Genomic DNA, 22,332 nt, shown 5'->3' with positions numbered 1-22,332 from the left:
CTCCTTACACTAAGCGAGGCGTCGTTTGGCATTTACCGGCGTGATACCTAGCGTATGAGCAGCCGCTCGACCATGAAATCCAAGTTTTCTCACGTCCCGCCTAACTGTCATGGTACTTGCAGTGGATCCTGGTGCTGTTTGGAATCCCTGTGTGACGGTCTGGATAGATGTCGGCCTCTTACACATTACGACCTTCCTCAAACGTCGGCGGTCTTTGTGTGTCAACAGGACAAGATTGGCGTGTACGTTTTTGTGCTGTACATGTTCCCTCACGTTTCCACTTCACAATCACATCGGAAACAGTGGAGGTACGGATGTTTAGGAAAGTGGAAATGTCGCGTACCGATGAAGACACAAGTAACACTCAATCACCTGACCACGTTCGAAGTCGGTGAGTTCCGCGGAGCACCCCTTTCTTCTCTCTCACTATGTCTAATGACTACTGAGGTCGCTGATATGACCTGGCAGTAAGTGGCAACACAACGCACCTAATATGAAAAACGTATGTTTTTGGGATGTCCGGATACTTTTGAGCACATAATGTATAATGCCTACTCCTGAAATTTCAATGTAATGCCGTCATCACCCTGTAGATGTCTTGAACGCCACAGTGTTTTACTGGGCGTGGTCCTGTTGGAGGTGGTATGCCGTTTTCTTCCTTTGCACTGATGTACCGAGGCAGTTGTAGGACTTGGATTCCGAACCAAGCTGTACTGCGGTATTTGTCACATTTGCAAGCACTGTCGGAATTGAAAGGAATGAGAAGTAATATAAAAATCCTGTTACTGAATGGAGATCGAAATTGAGAAGTTTGGGTTCATAGCATGGCTCTTCACCCCAGAACAATCAAGTCAAACCCTTAAACTTTTAATAAGTCCTTCCCTACCTATGCACCCTTTAATATCATACATTTTCCTGTGATGGACTATTTCGGTTTGACTGTTCAGCTTGTATCCTAACTTCAAAATCGCCTCGTCTTCGTTCTGGAACCCACTGCCATGCAATGGATCCTTTATCCGAAAGAAGAGGCAGAGAGTGGTACTACGATGTCACTCTGTGTAGGAAAATCTATCATGTCCTAGAAAAAAAAACTGTGAGCCAGGTACACCTTTAACATATGTGCTAAAAACTACACTGAATAGCCAAATAAACTGGTAAACCTGCCTAATATTGTATAAGGCCCCCGTGAGCACGCAGAAGTGCCGCAGCACGACGTGGCATGGACTCGAAATATGTCTGAAGTAGAGCTGGAGAGAACGGATGCCAAGAATCCTGCGAGGCTGCTCATGAGTCCGTAAGATTAGGAGAGGGTGGAGGTCTCTTCTGAACAGCATGTTGCAAGGCATCCCAGATATGCTCACTAATGTTCACGTCTGGGGTGTTTGGTGGCCAGCGGATGTGCTTAAACTCAGAAGAGTATTCTTGGAGCCACTGTATAGCAATTGTGGGCGTGGGGGGGGGGGGGGGGGGGTATCGCATTGTCCTGCTGGAATCGCCCAAGTCCTTTGGAATGCACAATGGACATGAATGTATCGAGGTGATCACACACGATGCTTACGTACTTGTCACCTATCAGAGTCGCATCTAGAAGTATCAGGGGTCCCATATCACTCCAACTGCTCATGCTCCATACCTTTACAGGGCCTCACCAGCCTAAACAGTCAACTGGTGACATGCAGGGTGCATGGATTCATGAGGTTGTCTCCGTACTCGTTCACGTACACCCGTTCGATACAATTTGAAACGAGACTCGTCCGACCAGGCAATATGTTTCCAGTCATCAACACTCCAATGTCGGTGACGACGGCCCCAGACTAGGCGTAAACCTTTGTGACGTGATGTCATCAAGCAACACGATCGTGCCCTCGGCTCCGAAAGGCCATATCTATGATGTTTCGTTCAATGGTTCGCTGGCTGTCACTTGTTGATGGCCTAGGACTGAAGTCTACAGCAATTTGCAGAAGAGTTGCACTTCGTTCATGTTGAACGATTCTCTTCACTCATCATTGGTCCCGTTCTTGCAGGATCTTATTCCGGCCGCAACGGTGTCGGAGATTTGATGTTTTACCAGATTCCTGATATTCAAGGTACACTCGTGAATCATCGTACGGGAAAATTCCCACGTCATCGCTACCTCGGAGATGTGTCACATCGCTCGTGCGCCGATTATAACACCACGTTCACACTCACTTAAATCTTTATAAACAGCCATTGTAGCAGCAGGAATCGATCTATCAACTGCGCCAGACACTTGTTGCCTTATACAGGTTTTGCCGGCGCAGCGTCCTATTCTGACTGTTTACATATCTCAGAATACTCAAGCCTATACCAATTTCTTTGGCGCTTCAGTTTATTATATGCTATTTATAATACCGTACCAATATAACCTAAGGTGTAAATTTACACAAGCTTTAATATGGGAAGAAAGTGTCTAACACAAACAACCTTTCTATAAACACAGTACTTTATTCAGTAAAGATTGCTGAATGATTTTTAAAGTCAGTGCATATAACTGCTGATGAAGGTTTCTCAGGTTTCCAGCCTGGTGGTAGCGTTGATATACCGCGAAGTCATACTAGCCATGTCATACTATCCATCTTTTCCAGAAAGATTCCAGGAAAGCGGAGTATTTATACGCGCAACATTCCCCCCCCCCCCCCCCCCCATACCCACCCACACTCCCGGCCCTCGGGACGCTGCGGTTGTGCGGGCATCTTGGCTGTGTCTGCAAGTGAGTGTGCCGGGACTTCCCCAGTTCACTGCTAGTAACGCCACGTCACCTTCATGTGTCTGCGCGTAGCGCACAAGTATTGCACCATAATTAGGTATGAAATTAAAAGTCAAAGTTTCTTTTTCAAACTTTGTCGACATACACATTAATATAATAACGTTTTAAATGTGAAGTCTTAAAATAATAAAATCAATAGTTTTCATAAAAATAGCGTTTCAACAAAAAAGTAAGTGGCACTAAATAATAAAGCTAGAAATCCAGAATTTTGTCATAATGTGCCAATGCATCTCAAAAATAAATGGTGCAAGTTTCAACATAATAGAACCAAAATGGTAGTCAGAACCCACGTTTTTAATAAAAGTTGAAGGAGCTAAGTATTAGACTTGGAAATGTAAATATTTGTATGATGCTTCACTTCAACCTAAAAGTAATAAGTGAGAGACCACGTGAAGCTACCTCTAATAGTTTTCAAGTAATTTAATGAAAACCAAATTTGTATCTAAAACATACCCATTTGTAGTAGATTAAATACTTGTAATTTTAATGCTAGAAAATTTTGGTTACAGCACATGGGAAAACTTATTAAGTAATTTTAGGACCATCATGTTACTAACAACCAATACGAGGTCTTTTAAAATTACAGTTCAGAGGTAACGATGAACCATTAGTTCCACTCTACAAATTCTAGGCGTCAAAGATTTTACTCAGGCGAGCTGAAACTTTTTCTGTGATTTCAACCAACTTACTTGAATGCAGGTAAAAATTAACAAGCTTCGAAATTAATTCATAACTTTGTTATTAAACATTATGTGTCGGAGAAAACGGTCGGTTTGGAGACTGCTGCCGTGTGCTTAAGGCAGATGACGCTGGTGTTCCCTTAGCCGTCCGCTGTGACACACATATAAACAAAGCCCGAGAGGCTGCAGGTAGGACTTCGCACTCAGCTACTGTAAGATCCGGGTCTGTCAAAGACAGTATTGCGCTCAGTCTCGGATGACGTCAGAGACAGACTATGACAAATCGCGTATTTTCTGTAATAACTGATAGTGAACTCGTGAGGACTGTACCCCGTCCAGGGTCGCTGAGGTTTTGCTAAAGTACCTGTTAGTATACCGTCCATGAATTTTTCAAATCCGCGTGACAAGTGGTGACTATTATTTCCATTTTTGTGGCGAGTATTTAATTCGAACAACTAATTGAGTTTTAGCAGTCAGGGCGAAAGACAATATGGTAGGATCGTACCATAGAGGTCGCCTGTGAACTGATAATTGTGCTGTTTAGAATAGAAAGATTTACTGACAGTTGAACATAGTGACTTTCAAATTGTTGTGCTCGAGATACTTTACTAAATATATGAATGAACTAGAAATTTATACCCTCTTTTACAATCATAGTCCCGATTCAGCTAAGCAGAAAGAGAATAGAAATATTCCCTTCTGTGGGCTAGACAAGAATGTGGACGTGCAGATTGGAAACTATGGTCAGTATATTCTTCATCGCTTTCTGGCTGACCACAAAAATAGTTCCAGGCTCGCTTAAGAGAGACGGAGAACTAGAAACACTAACTAACTACATAAGTTAACAAAAACTAAAGATGTAAATTTTACTCGCCGCTCCACAGGTTCCACTCTGTGTTTACTTGGTATCCTTGATTCCTGTTAACCAGGTTGTCGTGAATCCTTGTTTCGGGGGATTCAATGATAATACTTTCCCAGAAGCCAGATACTTAGCACAGCTCCATCGTCTTTTCGCAGTTGAAGGTGTGTTCTTCCTGTATGCTGTGTTCTGTTATGGCTGATTTTTCTATGTGTCCTAGTCGCACACATCTGATATATTCTTCACAGCTTTTAGATATGTATCCCACTGTTTGCCCAATGTACTGTTTTACGCATTCACATGGGATGCTGCATATTCCTGGCGTGTTAAGCTGCAACTGGTCTTTGGCAGAACCTTGGATCTCCCTTGTCTTCGGTGGTGGGCGGAGAACGGTTTTGGTATTATTTTGCCCAGAAGTCGTGCAATTTTGTCCATAAACGAACCCACGTACTTAAGGAACGCGAGTCGTTTGTTTTCTTCTTCTTCTAGGGTTGTCACTGCTTCTTTCTTCCATTTTGCGCCCTGTTGATCTGCGTTTCGCTGTAGCCATTTTGGTGGAAGACCTTCCTCAGGTGTTACAGCTCGGATGGTAGGCTGTCTTTGTGACAGATGGCGAGCGCCCTGTGTACCAGGATGGTCAGAACTGTCTGTCTTTGTGCTTGTTGCATGAAGGTATAGTTCCGTGTGTATCTTCTTCCTATACACTGTATGCCTAATGAACCATCTGACTTCCTTTTAATTAGTATATCAAGGAAGGGGAGGCATACACCTCCCCCTATTTGATATTCGGATGGATGTTGTTGAGGTGCTCCAGAAACTAATCTAGCGCCTGTCTACCCCCACACGACAATAGTGTCATAGACATGGCGGAAGAAGTGCTTTTGTTTATGTCTAGTGGTTTGAAGGGCCACCTCCTCGAAATGTTCTGCATAGAGGTTTGCAGTAGCCGGAGCCAGTGGGGAACCCATGGCCACACCGTCGATCTGTTCGAAGAATTTCATGTTGCACTGAAAGTAGGTGGTTGTCATTGCGTGTTCGCAAGTGCTGGCTGTTTGTGGTTCGAAGTGCTGAGCTGAACGTGCCAAGGAGCCTTGAAGGGGTACTTTCGTGAAGAGCGGCGTCACGTCGTGGCTCAAGAGTAGGTCTTCCCTTTGTAGTAGCATGTCCCTGAGTCCTTCTACGAATTCGGTTGAATTTCTGGCATGGTGGCTGCAGGGTCCCAGAAAGGGTTTGAGCAGCGTCGTTAGGTCAAAGAATCCCCAGAAATATGGATTCACCGCAACCAGGTCAACAGGGCTGAAGGATACCAACCAAGCGCAATCCGTCGGGAGAGCGCCCGCCAACATCCTCCGTCGCATACGCAGACAGAATGCCCACACCATCGCAGTCCCCCCAGGACTATTGGAGAGGGGAGGCCACGCTTATAAATACCCCGTTCTCCGTGAATCTCGATACTTCGCGAGAAGTTGGGTAGTATGCCACTTACTGAAACGTTGCGATATTCAACGCTACCACCCGCCTTGATATCCAAGAAATCTTCATCAGCAGCATATGCCAGGAAAGCCTACAGTCAGTGCATATAACTTTAAAACTCTGTTTAGAATGGTTTACGGAGCTACTTTCCCCACTGGGATATCGAAACATAAATCAAGAATTAAAGCAGTAATAAGGTCGAAAAAGTCGTTAACCTAGACCGAACAGAGTGAATGCACACCTAGTGCTTAATCAAGAGTCTCATGCCCTCAATACAGGAACTGTGGATCTGAGACATGGTATACACAGAAATTCGCAAGTGCGGACCAAGAATGCCCTATCGTGGCAGTACTGCACTGTATTTATTCTCGGACAGCTGTGCTGGATGCTGCGGTTGTGTAGATACCTTCAGCTACAACTGAAAACCGTGGGTCCAATGTGATGCGCACTCCCGTCCACGACTTCAGCACTCTGACCTCACACTACGATCTCCGTCCTCCACAAACTTTCACCACCATCTCCTTATTTACAAGCGTCTTCTTACAAGGAGCATTTGTTTCCTACCAGCTGTACATGCCCGCCAATACAAAAATCTGAATACATGGCAGCTCAATTTCATGGATTTCCTCTAGCACGCAGAATCCCACCAAGATATGGCATGGTACCAATCCGATCATAGTGGAAAATCGCCTTTCCAACTATAAAAACCAGACGCTTCAGCTCCTGTGTGACTTCTGTGGCTAATTTACCAATGACATGGGTTTGTGCCATCGGTTTGTACCTCTCATGAGACGCCCTCTGAAATTAGAGAGCTGTACATGAAACTACGACCATTATTTTACTACTGTACATTTCTTTCGGAAAGCGAGTGATGGTTTGCTGAAAAAGCTTTTTTTTTCGAAACATAGAAAATCGGCGTTCTTCCGCTATTTGTGCAGCCACAGTTCTGCCGCTAGGCTAACCCAGCTTGCAAAATACAAAACATCCAACTGGGCCCCTTGGCTGCATGCTGGCGATGCAACTACTGTGATCAGAGGCACTTTGGGATGCAATCTCTCCTCACGGCTATTTTGTAGTAATCTCTCTATCTTCTTAAAATGAAAAGAAATAAGGCTAGGAAGAGCTCAATATGTCCAATCCATGCCATTCGACGCACCTTTATAAACACTGCCCAAGTAATCCGAACTGTCTTCCTCTTCTTCCTTAACCCACTCCATATGGAATGAAAAACGTGTGTACATTAACAGCTTGCAACATTTCAGTATGTTAACTGAATACATGGGGAGGGGCGAGGGTGTTAGGAAAAATTTTGAGCCGGTCGCTGTGGCCAAGCGGATCTAGTCGTTACAGTCTGGACCCGCGTGACCCCCACGGTCGCAAGTTCGAATCCTGCCTCGGGCATGCATGTATGTGATGTCCTTAGGTTAGTTAGGTTTAAGTACTTCTAAGCTCTAGGGGACTGATGACCATAGATGTTAAGTGCTCAGAGCCATTTGAACCAGGTTCGAATCCTGCCTTGGGCATGGATGTGTATGATGTCCTTAAGTAAGTTACGTTTAAGTAGTTCTAGGTTCTAGGGGACTGATGACCTCAGAAGTTAGGTCCAATGGTGTTCAGAGCCATTTGAACCATTTTTTTAATCTTTGGTACTACAAACAAGCAGTATTTGTATGACATGTATAATACGAACAGGGATGTTCCTAGAGAGCAAAAATCCACCTTTGGTCTGCTTAAGCTTTGTCCTGACAGACTCTCAGAACCTCGTCAAGAGATTTTAATGGCACAGTTCCTTAACAATTCGCCTCTTAAGGGCATAATCTGTTACCCCAATGTGGTATTTCTAAAAAAATTCTCAGCAACTCCTTCTCGGATGATAGTTTGGTCTTCGCGTTTTTCGACATCGGAGAATCGCCACGTTCCACTGCTGGGTTGGCTCCTGTGTCTCGGGTTCATAGTCCCACATGCATCATTGGTTGAGTACGTTGTGCTGGCTGGTCCCTCAGTTCAGCGTACTTTATAATTGGGTTTCAGGTGTCAGTGAGAGCAGCCCTCTTCAAAATATTGCTCAAGGTGTCGAAAACTCATGCCTGAGTTTTTCATTTTTCCACTTATCTTCAAGAATAGGGGCTTCTCATTTGATTCCCAGTTCTTCAGAGAGAGATAGTCTACCACCGTGTTCTACGTTATTCACATCTGTCTGGCCACACTGGAATCGTCTATGCCCCCCAGGCACTTTGTCTCTTGCCGGTACATTTTTGCTGTATGCTTCTGCCAACGCAACATGATTGTTGCAGCCTTATTCGTCTTCAAATGCATAATCCATCTGTAATGTCCTCTTTGTCAACGGGACGTTAAGACCTAATCTTCCTTCCTTCCTCCTTCACATGCAGAAAACGATTGATTGCACAACAATCTAATTTGTAAATTTTTGTTACGCTTTGTTTTGGCTCCAGGAGCAGCCTTGTACAGTACTTTGACGCCAAGATACCTTTGTGTAACATGACTGGAAACTGCCCGAGACTTTGGCAGATAATGAAGCATTATCTCAAAAAGCTGTGGAGATATTCAGTTGGAGCTAAATCAGATTTTAAAGTGTAACGTTGCTTTAAATCTGATACTTAAAATTGTACTGGCACGCAATTTACAAAGGATAGCACGTTGTTAATAGAGACTAAGTGATTGACAGCGTAACGGCACGTAAACTTAAACAGTCTGGGAATGTTCATTGACTGGACGACACCATGAAAAGAAAGTAATGTTTTTCTTAATGATGTCGCAAAAACACAGGAAATATGTAAAATTGTTAATTTCGCAAGCCACAAGATTTAGCAGCATATCTCTATGATACCGATGATTCACAAGTAGTAGCCAACACTTGTCACTACATGATCGTGTTAAAGTGTTGGGATGTGAAATTAAATATTCAGCTAGGCTCAGTCGTAGGTAAATCGGGTGGAAGCTGTCGGTAATATGAAATCAGTATAAAAAAGAGATGATTTACAAAACACTTCCATACTGTTGCAGCTGGAAGTAATTAAAAAGAGCTGACAAGTAAGTGGGGTACCTTATTAATTTCCTAGAGTGGAGGTTACGAAGCTATTATCTCAAAACAGGCTGATGCAGCTCCTCTACTGCTGATTTCTGTGCAACCCACAATGCCTTCGAATACCACAGGGAAGGTTTCATATTTTCTCGCTCGCTACACTCCAACAGAAAAAATGAATAGGGTCTTTTCGTAGAAAATTTAATGAAGTAACATCTTGTAATGGGATGCGTTTTCGCTATAGGCCTTAGTTTCCGAATTATTCAACAAAACCATACAAAACTGACCTTTAAAAACAGTTTGCCTTAATAACTCGAAAAATGTGAACTCCAGTGAAATCGTATTCCAGTAAAAAATGTAACTACATTTAAACTTCCCACAAATAGGTCTGGTTCATCTTTTCTGTAGGACTATTAGTTCTTAAGGAACGGAATATGAAACTATTGCAAATGGTATTTATTGGTTGCATAAAACTCAGCGGTAGGGGCATCTGAATTACCCAGTTTATTCTTCAGACTTTGTTCAAGGAATTTGAATAATTACTCTTGGTATCATATAAACTGTCTTCAGTCATCATTAAAGTGAGTTTCTTAGCCCATTAGCAGCTGCATTTATTTTTTCTTGTATTCTTTTTGTTGTTATGTCTCTAAAATGCATAAATTACAGAAGGTAATTGTTCTAGCGAATGTCATTTGAGCCTTTAGTGAAATATTAGATGTTGCCATATGACACTGAAGGTGCTTACACTACCTAAATTTATAAGGATTACCACTTCAGTAGAATAAATAGGTTATTGAAAGTTATTACTACTCGTATATATAGAACTTTTCTACAAATTTATTATAAACTCTTCGTCATACAACTGAAATTTTATAAATAATACAACTGATAACGATTCATGCCTAAAATAAGCAAATTCTTCAACTCAACACTACTACACCTGAAACGGAATTAAAGAATCTGTTCTGTGAGCATGTGGGTGCTATTCGGTCATTCTGTGCAACGGATTAATCTGAGATGTACCCTTTACCTTGTGGCTCCTGCAAGACGCAATTACCACCCCCACACTACTACAGGAGCCAGAAAGACGCTCCTAACGTTCTAAAGAGAAATGCCTGAAAAACTTTCAGTAATAAATATCTTCTGGAGCTGTCTGCTGTAAGGAAATGACACAAAAATTCACAAAATTTCTTACGTAGCTAGTGGGATACTTGGGAACTGGAGTAGTGCTAGTTAGTGTAAGAAAAACTTGAAACTAACGAAAATTATTATTTATTTTGCAAACATTCTGAGAAATCACAATGGCACTTTTAGCTATGAACTGAACAAGTAATTTCTGGGTTATTTTCGGAATGTGAAGTTACCTCTCAAGGATAGGATTCGCTAATGAAATTTCTATACAAAGTTTAAGATTGTTATTGACTTGGCAGGATGGCTGAGAGCCGCGCCTACTCAACTTGAATAATTATCCGTTAGAATGTTGCTAGTACGGTCGATGATGATGATGATGTTTGGTTTGTGGGGCGCTCAACTGCGTGGTTATCAGCGCCCGTACAATTATCCAATCTTTGCTCAGTCCAATTTCGCCACTTTCCGGGATGATGATGATGAAATGATGAGGACAACACAAACACCCAGTCATCTCGAGGCAGGTGAAAATCCCTGACCCCGCCGGGAATCGAACCCGGGACCCCGTGCTCGGGAAGCGAGAACGCTACCGCGAGACCACGAGCGGCGGACGGTACGGTCGAGGCTGTCACATGTGAAAACCAGTGAAGTGTACTGTTGTGGAGGAAATATGGGGCTCGCAAGAGCTGTAGCACACTGTACCATAAACTGTGATGACTGCAGTCTGCTCCGCTCGCTGCTGACAAACAATATAACTCTTGTTCTCTGGATTGACCTTTGCCAATCAAACTCTCCCTATGCCTTGATGAAGTCAAGGACTGATATTCACCCCTAGTCTAACTATTGGCGTGGTACACTGGCCAGATAACCAGTCCACCGTGATGCCACTCAAAAATTCGCTCGCAGGCGTCTAACTATAACTCTATCCTTTCACACCGCACAATAAGTGTGGCGGCCAACACAGTGAACAATGCTTGATTGCAAGAACTCAATACAGAGTCGCACTCTGATTCGCTCTCGACAGAGGTGCTCTCCCAGTGAAGTACTGAGGAGAGACCTGTTCCTCACTCTTTGAGTACATGCACAAGTGCACACGCTCTCGTTACGTGTTCTCGCTCCAAGAGCGACAACGGAATGGCCCCTCTCCACGCCAGGCATGAAGGGGTATATCTTTCGGTCTCTTCCATTAGTCCTTCAGCTCAGGACGTCAGGAATATCGTCTGTCAATCAGCATTGCTCTTCTAAAACGGAAGAATGACTTTTCATTTAAGGCGACCAATTCGGAAATCTGTAGCATCGGCATTTGGCGTTCGCTGTCTCCCTGTGAAAACCTCTGAAACTGCGTGCAATGTTTGTAAAGAATGCATAGGCTGGGCGTTCCCACACAATGTATTGGAATTTGCTTTTAAGCCAAACACGGGGTAGTTCTTCCTTTCACTCGCGCAAACTCTGTCTGCTCCACGGGCGGCCGCCGGCCGACGTAAATAGGTTGACTTGACTCCTCCTCTGAAGGGACTGGCCTCCCTGCGTGTGGTCTGGCTCTCCCGAACTAAAAGCTCCTGTGACCATCGTGTCTAGAATGTGTGTGTGTGTACGCCAGCATCGAGTATTTCAATCTCGGTGCGCATTTGCTATTTACTAGTTATTTGCATATCGTTTACATGAATTCATACAACATTGACTTTATCTTAACGAGTTTTGGTTCGAATGAAGCGTCTTGATGTGTGGAATCTCACTGTGAGGGCGAAATATGTAAGCAATGAAGGTCAGGAGACCACGACGTTTTACACTATATACACTTGGAACTCATTGTTCGCACAACAGATATACAGTCCTTGTGAGCACATTTCTTTTTCTTGTTTCCAACTATACGTTGGACAACGTGCTCAGTTTTATCAGATCTAACTGAATCTGATATACGACTATCAGAATGTTCCCTTTAATCAGAAGGCTCCTTTGGCAAAACTTCAGTAGCTCTACAAGTACATTGTTGCTACGTCCCTCTTGAGCTCCAGCTAAGAAATATTTTGGTTTTTTCCTTTCTTACACAAAATCCAGATGTTTTGTTTGCGGCATCTGACATCCATGTAAAGATAGAGCCATACAATTTCTTGCTTCTCATTCCAGAAAGGTAGTATGCTAGATTCTGATCAATTTGATTAATACCCATGAGTTATGTATTACATTTGGCTACAAGTATTGGTCTGGGAATCATTATATTTCGCTTTTTAGTTGCGAAAATCTCTTGACTTGGTGAACTTTATCTCTATTGCTGTCTCAAAATATTTTCGATATTCCTTGGAGAATGATTTTCTTCTTTTCTGGTGGATATTCTTTCGGAATTCTGTTTTCTCTGTTGGTGCCATCAGTGTGTCCACAGCACTGCAGAAAGAAAGCAGTGACGCTCCTGAAAATAGATCATCCAATTTCACCTAGTAAAGCAAGTAAGCGAATTGCCACCTTGCCAAAAAGCTGCTCGTAGACAGCATTTTATTTAGAACCTTTTCTCTGATATAGTTCATAATTTAACAAATATCTTTAATGTTGAGGCCACAGATCTTATAGCCAGATCTAATAGGCTTCCCATGGACGAACTGTTTGCTTTCATGGCGGCCGAAGTACTTCTTCATACGTTCGTCATGTGGCAGGTGGTCCTGAGGTATGAACCTCTTCTCAGTGTAGTGCTTCTTCAACATCTCCATAACTGGACGGATCTTCCATGCCTTGTCATTTTGATCGATCTTAGTGTTATCTGCACAGTGTTGAAACCTTTATATAGACCGAGAGTCCCAATAGTTCCTTTTAGAAGGTTACATACTGTAGCCTCTTGTGTACAAAAGGGAGATGAAACACCTTATCTCGTCGGCTGTAATTTTTGGGTCCTGAAAATTGAGAAATAATACATAAAACTTTGATTTCTTTTACCAAATGCTCATTAAATTTCTGGTCAGTGATCGATATGTTTTCATACCTCTAGTAGTCAGCTCTTGGAAATGCAGAGAGGTTATAAATATGAAAGACAGCCCCTTTCTCCACCATCGCCCATGTATGTCTATCAGAAAACCAATTCACGATATTGTCCAATTATTAGGTGGATCTTACTTGGAATACAGATGGCTCTGGTGCACTTGGACGTGGTGCAGCTGCCCCATGTACTACTGGCTCTTGCGTATCATTAATTGATTTTGTCGGTGGGTCATTGGCCTCACCATCAACACCTGTCCTTTCGTTATTTAGCAGCGTTATTTCTGCATTATCTCGTAACTGACGAGAGGACAGGTTATGTACTAATCTGTAGCAGTATGGAATGGAATAAAAAAAGTCATAAAGTAGTCAGTATCAGGATACAGAAGTACAGTGATAAGGCCCTACTTATCAGCCAAAGTCTTCCTTTCCACAATCTTCATCTGCTTCTACACTCGGATCTGGCGGCTCAACAAACACGACATCTTCAATATCATCATTATAAAGAGTCTCCAGTGCCTCAGCAAGAGAGAAATCTCTTCTAAAACAAAAAACGGAAAATTCGTCATTTGATTGGGTAAAAGCCCATATGGCAACACGGAAGTTAAACGGCCTAACTCTACGTAATTTATTTCTGTGGTGCCTAGGAAGACTGCATACTCGGATCGCTAGAAACACGATCAAACCAGTCGTATTGATGAGTTTTATTACAGCAAGCAAATTACAATACTTAACTTTGGCAATTACACAAATCTGTGGCAAGCAAAGTCGGACATACGAAGTAATAAATCTTCTTCAGTATAGACAATCCCAAGTCTGTGCTACAGAGACAGTAAAAGCGAAGCGGTCTAGCGTTGATGCTGCTATCCGATTCACTGGTCTTGAAGCTGCTACTGAACTGGGCCGTCACCAGTCGGTCGCGGCGCTTATGTCCTCTTCACATAAGGGCCGCTGCTGTTGCGTTGTCGTCGTGGAAGGAGGCCCTGACTTCTTCTCACAGCCTTCTCTGCATTGTCGTTCCCGACTGGCGTGCTGGCGCTTGACTTTACACCATAACAATTTTATAACAAGCAATAACTTTCAATGAATAGATTTTTGATGCACAAAGCTTAATCATACTAAAGAAAACAATATCATGTTTCAGATATTATCATTAGTAGAAATTATACTCTATTTTTCTTCATCATTCAGAAAATGACGATATCACACACTGCATAAAATAATATATTGTCCGACCTGTTGCATTGCAGTGATCTTTACAGTGATATGAAACGGAAGCACATGCTGCCAACATTATCGCTTCATTGATGTCTCGGAGAAAAATGATTTTAAAAAACAGTAACAAACATTGCCATTGATATGTAACTTAGAATAATGCGAAGATCTCCAATTAGGGAGTGAAACTTCCCATTCAAAAATTAGGAATGACTGTTCTGGCAAGCTTCTACGTTATTTGATTTTCAAACAGCTGAGCAAAACTGAACGTAGTCAGACAATTCTCACTTTACTTATTCTCATCATCACTAAACTGACACACAATATTTTTTAGCGCAACGCAATATGACTTTCAGTAATCCCTACAAATGAATGGCCCTGACTAACAATAACCTACACCTTTCATGAATCACTTACCTCACAAAAATCTTGGTTACTCGAACTACTGCAATACAGCGAGCGCCAATACTACCAGCTAAATAAAAGATTCTAACTACTGTAAGCACTAACTACTGAGAGGCGTAGTTAGCAAATGGAAGAATTTAGTAAGGAACAAACACTGTATTTATCTTAATAGTGTTCAAAAGTCATAATACATATATCAGTTCATGATATCCGGTTTTACAAATTTTCTGTACACGTCCAGATCCTCCGCTCTCAAAACTCTGGCATCTCTATCCCCACTTCCACCACTGCTGGGGACTCTCCTTCAACAGCCCAACGCTACGCGCTGTTCACATCAAACCGCCCAACACTACACAAGCAAATATTCCGAGTCCAACCAGCCACAGACTGCACACAGCACAGTCAGCGAATTTAATACAGAGCACTACGTGGCGTTACCAACATAAAAACCTAAACAGCCTACTTACAGGAGGAGTAGGTTAAAAATCTCAATCTGTTCATCCTGATGACTCAGCCCCATCATTCCTGATCCTTTAACAACATCGCACTTGTCCAGCAGACCTAAGGCATTCCTCTAATGACCTTGATCTCATTGTGGCAATACGTAACACTAATTTTGCCTTCATTCGTTCCAAGATTTCCTTCAGGGCCGCTTTCTTGTTGAAGTAAATAACGTTAATATTAGCTAAGAAGCTTCATAATTCTCCTTATCAGCGGCATTCGTTCTTATGTCTTACATAACTCTCTTACTTGTCTGCAGGTGGGCGATGACTTCGCTGAGTTCTTGACTTGGGACGACATTCCAGTGATACGCTCGAAGTGTCGCTTGGTGCGCCGTTTCACACTGACTTTCGTGTGGTTCGGCCTGTCCGCCTGCTCCTACTTTCTGGTCTCCCCTGTGAGTGCTGAGGGCCTGCCCTTCATACTGGCTCTGCCCTACGATGCGTCGACGCCCTTGGGATTTGCCGTCTCGTGGCTTTTCTGCACCGTAGTGTGCCTACACGCGGTGGTGATGACCATGGCGCTCGACTCCTTCAACGTCAGCCTCATCGCGCAGCTACGTATACAACTCACACTGCTCAGCAGCAAAATTGTCACTCTCGCCAAAGAGATGTCTGATAGACCTGTACACTCTTCAGAATCGCCTTCCTACCACGAGCTTCATTACCGGCTGAAGAAATGCATCCTTCATCATCAAGCAATTATCAAGTAAGAACATTTCAGCTACCAACAATAGTATCCCAACTTGCATATTAGTGTACAGTGTCATGCATGTAGCTGAAACGATCAACTGTATCGGGAACTTACCTACCAGTTATAAGTGTCAGCTAATATCCTGGTTCAGATTCCACCACTGTTTACACATTTTAACTTTGTCTCAAACAATTTTTAAATCTCCCCCTAAAATCGTAGAAGAAGGAAAAGATAAAAGAATCTTATTAAGAGTAATAACTCACAAAATGTACCAAGTTTTAATGAGGATGAAGAAACATTACAGCATTATATTTCTAATAGAAGAAAAACAATGAGTTTTACGTCAACAGATATCAGAAAATGCGAGTCTGAAATGAGAATTTATTATACAATACTACAGTATGACTGAGATAAACAATACAAGAATTATCAAGTTAAATGCGAAATGGTATTGTTCCACAACAATTATAATTATAAATTTTTGATATGTCTATTTTCCTACAAGTAACGACGGAATACTCGAAAATTATTAGCCTAATACGAAAGATGTTGAAAGTGACAGTCATAAGACAAAATTCAAGTGGTATCACATGAAGTAGCTAATTCTCCCTATTCTTCCACACATTGTAGTTCGTCTCACAATGGCGTCACCGAGCACCGAGTGGATAACGACGTCGTTCGAGTAACTACATATGTTGTAACACACGGAAAGACGTTTACAGGGACCAAAAGTGTAAATGCCATAGGATTCAGGAAGTGATAAGTAGGAGGATAAAGCCGTTCGTAGTGCAATTTTGATATCAAATTGATATGAAAATTAACTAAATCGATCAATTAATCACCCCTGCCCCCACCCATCCCCACCCCCGACCACGCCCACTCCCGCCCCCAACCACGCCAAGCCCCCCCCCCCCCTGACGATGTCACGTGTTTCTCCAGCTGCATGTGTGCCTCAGCTCCCCACCTCTCCGTGCCCCATCCCCAACCCCTCTTCCTCACAACCCACCTTATTGGTGGGAATTACTAGTTCTGGTGGGAATTTCGAATTTTTGAGGGAATTTCGAAATTTCGTAGTAATTTCTTTGTCCAACAGCTGTACTGGCATACCACCCCACACCCCACCAGGAATTGAAAGGAATTTAAAATTGGTGGTGCCCTTTCCGGAACTCACGCCCAGGTTCTCCTGGGTGGAAAGCCCAAGTGCACCCCTCTAACACAATTCAACCACCAGAGGCGCTTGGAATTGATGGGAAATTAAAAATGGCTGCGCCCTTTCTGGGACTCGAACCCTGATTATACTGGCTGGAAAGCCCAAGTGCACCCCCCAACACGTGGAAACTGTCCAGATGCGGGAGAGGAAGGTTAGGTTAGTGTACTTTATTTATTTTGGTCGGGAAACTGACGCTAAGATCGATCTTAATTACATAACCTATCACAAATATCTGGCTTAATTACACAACCATATGCATAGTGCTACACAAGGATGGCATAAAATCGCAATAGAACTCAAAAATAGATTATAACATACAATTGGTGTTATCCTGCTGTGAAAAAATTTCGCAATGCCATTCGAAACTAGCGACAGACACAAACACTACCCTACACCTACAAGCTGGCAGGCAAAATGCTGGCGTGTATGGTACTACCTTTATTGTTTTTGGCCGGAAATACGTCCAACTGAAAAGATGCTGGTGTTGGAGAGAGAGGAGTTTAAAAAGTATATTACCAGTAAGCAAACATCATGTCTCGTTGTTCGATGTCAGAGTTCGCTACAGATGTCAGCTCCAAAGCCATTCTGCAGCCCAGGTAATGGAAGCCAACAAACGCTACCGCAACTGATGGAAAAAAGGCATTACACTTCGAAATTGTCGTGAAATAACCAGCACTCGTAATGAACTGGTCATAAGCCAGCAGAACATGTACTGAGGAAAATCGTCATCATAAATACTGCAGAGGAGGTGGTAGTTGAATGTGCCTTCTCCTCGATAGGGTCAACAAATTCCAAGGCCCCCTCACTCCCCCACCCCCCTCCATCCCTCCCTCACCCCTTCCTCCTAGCAGGGGGACTTGGCATCCACAAACTGCCGAAATCGAGGACCCCTTCCTCGACTCCTCTAACCCTACACCCACCTACGGGAGGGGCACATGCTCCTCCTAACGGCCAGCTGCTCCGCCGACCGCTTTGCGGCGCGGGCAGGCCTCTGTCTGCCCTTTGCAGCCAACCTCTGCGGTCGCTCTCTGCCCTCGGTTTCCCACTAACTCGGCTTAAGGCGGCGTCCTAGACAACACAAAAGGGAATTTAAGAACCATTACTCCACCCAACAGGAGAATGGTCCAGATCAGCACTCGGCTTTCCATCATCTCGCCGCCGTCTTAAGGCGACGCTCTTATGCCAACACAGTAGCGTGTATAGACAACTAAACAATAGCAGGTAAAAGGACGGCCTCCTCAAGTGCAACTTGTTCGTCGGAAATATAGCGATAGAGGCCACACACGCCGCCCCTCCCCCTCCACCCACGGACAGATACAAGCTGTGTCCGGTTTCCGCCACAGCAGACGTGCCCCCACCTTGTCCACAGCAGCCTGCCTTTACGTGATTGGATTTAAAGTCAATGCATCTATATTCAAGTATCTATTAAGAAAAGGAAACACATTTGCGACCATAATAAATGTCGTCTTCCCACAAAAATAGGTGATATCCATTTTCTTTTAGTTTTATGAGCAAAATCTTTATAGATTTTACGTTCGACTGCAGCCGAATCTCATTATTTTATGAAGTCCAGCGATGTTTAGCGCCACCGATCACAAATGATCATCAGATACATGCTCACCCTGCGTAAAATCAGGAAAAAAGAAACTTCGACCATTTTGATGTGAGAGCTACCCTTCACAGCAGAAAATCCTCAATATTTCGAAACCGTCATCGGAGTAAGGAAAAAGAGAGATTTTAAACTCCAAAGAAAAAAAAAGCTGTATTAAGCAATTTCTTCCAGCTTATTTAACAAATCACACGTCCTGAGAACATCTCTCGTGTGCAGTGTTTGTAAATCAACTGTTATGCATGTGTGTATTACAAACATTTCAGATTATCTTTCATGTTGTATCCGCGGACCCATCCGAATAGCGTGCGCCCTGCCGTCGCATCGCTTGCCACAGTTTCCCGCGTTGCCGCCGACCGAAGACGTCGCGCCACTGCTGAGCTGGGGCCTACAGCGCCCTCTGGCCACACGATGTAACAGGGGCGCTGGCCCTGAGTCAGGGGGTCTTGCAGACAGCTCGTTGCAGTCGTCAGTGCCGTCGTTCGTTGTCTGGTTAGCTAGCTCGCTGTGTGATTTAGTATTGTATAACGACTTAGGCCACGAATCAGGAATATTCTTTGGACACTAATTGGAACTGTATCTACGGCACACTTTTCGCTGTCAATAAAGCTAAGTAACTGTTTTATACTAGCTGGCGCTTATTTGTCACTAATCGTTATCCTGCCACCAGATTTTAGTCACAACCTGGTCACGTCCTACTCCATATCCTAATTGTGGTTGCCACTCCCGGGCAGCCATAAAATTTCACGCCATTGACATACTTGTCGGAAAAAACACATTCATTTTACGTGTGACAACAAGAAGCTATAATTGTAGAGAATGTAGCTGTTTTCTACACTAGGACAGGGTTCCTTTTACCAGTGCGATGCTATATCATACTGAAACAAATCGTGATAGCCTGTCTAGCCCTTTTCAGGTGGGAGATTGAAATTGCGTTAAAAGATATCGCCAAACCGAAAAAAAACAAACGCTTGGGATAGTATCATTCCGCGCTGCCCTAGCCATCTCTTCCACCTGCCAGGCGGCACATCATTGATGTCAGTATGCTAGGCTAATTAATTAAATTGATCATAAGAGTCACTTTGCATGGCGAATTATTATTAATTTTTTTGAGCAGTTGGACTGCACTCACCAGCTAGGACAACTGGGAATCCATGGAGGGAACACGTTCATTTCGAGGAACACTATTGAGAAATGACATTTGAAGCTGGCCACAAAGGGATTCTGCAGCCCACAACATGCAACAACGCAATTAAAACACGATCATAACGCCTATGTTTCCGTCTCCCTGTATAAAATGAGGCCTTGGGTCTGTAGGCGCGCGCGCGCACACATACACACACACACACACACACACACACACACACACACACACACACACACACACACAAGTCGCTGATAGTATTACGCTTTCAGGTAGAAATGCTGTCTGCGATTTGGAATCAAGCCTATCCATTCTACCACGTATGCAAGTTGTATATTGTAGAGACTTCTTTAAATGGTTACATCGACTGGTCATCATATCTGTGCCACCCTCGTATCTCGAAACGAGTCACCCTTTTTTTTCGAACCTGTCTGCTAAGGATCCCATACACCAAGAACCCCAGCGCTGTTTTAGACAGTTCCTCTGCATCTTGTAATTGCTCCTAAGTCTCTGCCCCGCCCTCCCTGCAGCTTAGTTCACTGATAGTCCCAATTTAAGGCTGACCTGTACGGAAGTCGAAGAGCACTGCATCTAAGATTTTCTGCATCCTTTGCGGATACAGGACGAGCTGAGTTAATGCGACAGGAGCGCGTTTTGACCACTCGGTGGAAATGGGAACAGGTTGTCATAGCTCCGCCAACCGTGTCCAGTCTGTAAGACCAGCGCCAAACGAAGCCATCCCCTGCAACACGAGGTAGTAGAAGAGATAGTACTAGCAGCTACGGTGGTTTCTCTTGTTGCAAAAATTAGGAAGACTGCACATTATACATGGCATGGAGGAAGGACGAAGATTTTGCGACACGTCTTCAAACTAAATACAGGTAGTCCGAAGGAGATCTGTCTCTCAGGGTGCATTCATGTCTATCGCCCAAACATACGTGGCGATACTTCTGAATTTACAATTATTTATCCATTGGAGCAAGTAGTTCGTGATCAAAGTCGCTTCCACAGACTGGTGTGAAGTTTCATCACCTGTACAGTAGGATGACCACATCCAAAAATCATACGAGAGCGTTCCTGTATTGATACTTCATAAGCAGTTTAATACATTGTTTTTTTTTTTCGGTTGTAACACACCCAGTCAGTGTACACCGCCATAAACTTTGTTTTTTCTACCATGACTTAGAGACAAATGTCAGTTGCTGCCAAACTGACGTTAAAGTTTTGATTATTCGGCTTTCACAGAAAACTGAATGTCGCATGGCATAAACTATACAGCTTCCACACCCCAAACTGGTAGAAATAAAACACAGATGCGATGTTTCTCAGCCACGTGGGATTAGCCGAGCGGTCTGGGGCACTGCAGTCATGGACTGTGCGGCTGCTCCCGGCGGAGGTTCGAGTCCTCCCTCGGGCATGGGTGTGCGTGTTTGTTCTTAGGATAATTTAGGTTAAGTAGTGTGTAAGCTTAGGGACTGATGACCTTAGCAGTTAAGTCCCATACGATTTCACACACACATTTGATGTTTCTCACTGACCAAAATGTGAAAGACATGGCAACATTGGAAGAGTTCGCGGTATTGTAGAGCGCTTCCAACATCTATTCGAAGGTGATTACCTGTACAGTTAATCTCATCTTCCCATCGAAAGGGTAGCGGATGTCTCGGTGCTCCGTTTCGAAAAGCATTGTTCCTTCATTTTGCAGTCATGTAATGTGCATGATTACTACTCCAGTGTCGACCATCCCCGAAAGGTGCTGTTCACAACACGCATAAGGTAGCACAAATGAAAAGAGGTACTGTTATCTTATTGATGAAAAAAATAAAGAAAGAAAAATTGATGAGTAGGGTATTATAGCATATGGAAATAGGACGGCTCTTTAGCAATGAGGAATGCTTCCTAACAACTGTATTAGGGTGATGACCTCTACATTTAATCCCATGTTTCACAGCGACAAGTAACAGATATCCAGTGTTCTGTCAAGGTTCCCTCCATCTCAACTGAGTAATGTCAGTCAATTATTATGTGGTAATCAACAGCATACCAAGTGGACGGTCGGGATTGGAAAGATGCCATTGATATGGTGTGATGTACTGTAATACACACCGCAGTTGATAGCGAGACCAATTTTAGCAATTTTACCCAGACATCAGAGAGAGCAATATCCATCACATTCTGCAACCTGTTTAGAAACAGAGTTAGCTTTGTTAATGCTATAGGAGCGTGTTTGGACCAGTTGGTGGAAGTGGTAACATGTTGTCGTAGCTCCGCCATGCATGTACGATGTATAAGGTCAGTGTCAAATGAAGCCTGCTGCTGCAACATGACGACAGTATGAACAGTTATAGTGGAATTTCTTGCTGGAAAATTAGGAAGACTCAGCATCGAGGGAGATCCATGTCCGTCAGTATCCATTCACATCTATCACCTAAACATTCTATCACTGTTATTCTGTACCATCCAGCAGAGAAAAATTATGAGCTATAAAAGCTCCATTTATTTCATCCTATAGATTTTTACCGCATCTCTCTCAGCGGGTGTATCGAAAACGAATACTGTCTACATGCAGGCATCGAACATATGCGGTGATCCTATTAAATATACAGGTATTTATCCACTG

The sequence above is a fragment of the Schistocerca americana genome, chromosome 6 (genome assembly GCF_021461395.2).
Source record: "Schistocerca americana isolate TAMUIC-IGC-003095 chromosome 6, iqSchAmer2.1, whole genome shotgun sequence".
Taxonomy (NCBI): Eukaryota; Metazoa; Arthropoda; class Insecta; order Orthoptera; family Acrididae; genus Schistocerca; species Schistocerca americana.
This window is presented reverse-complemented; position numbering follows the sequence as displayed.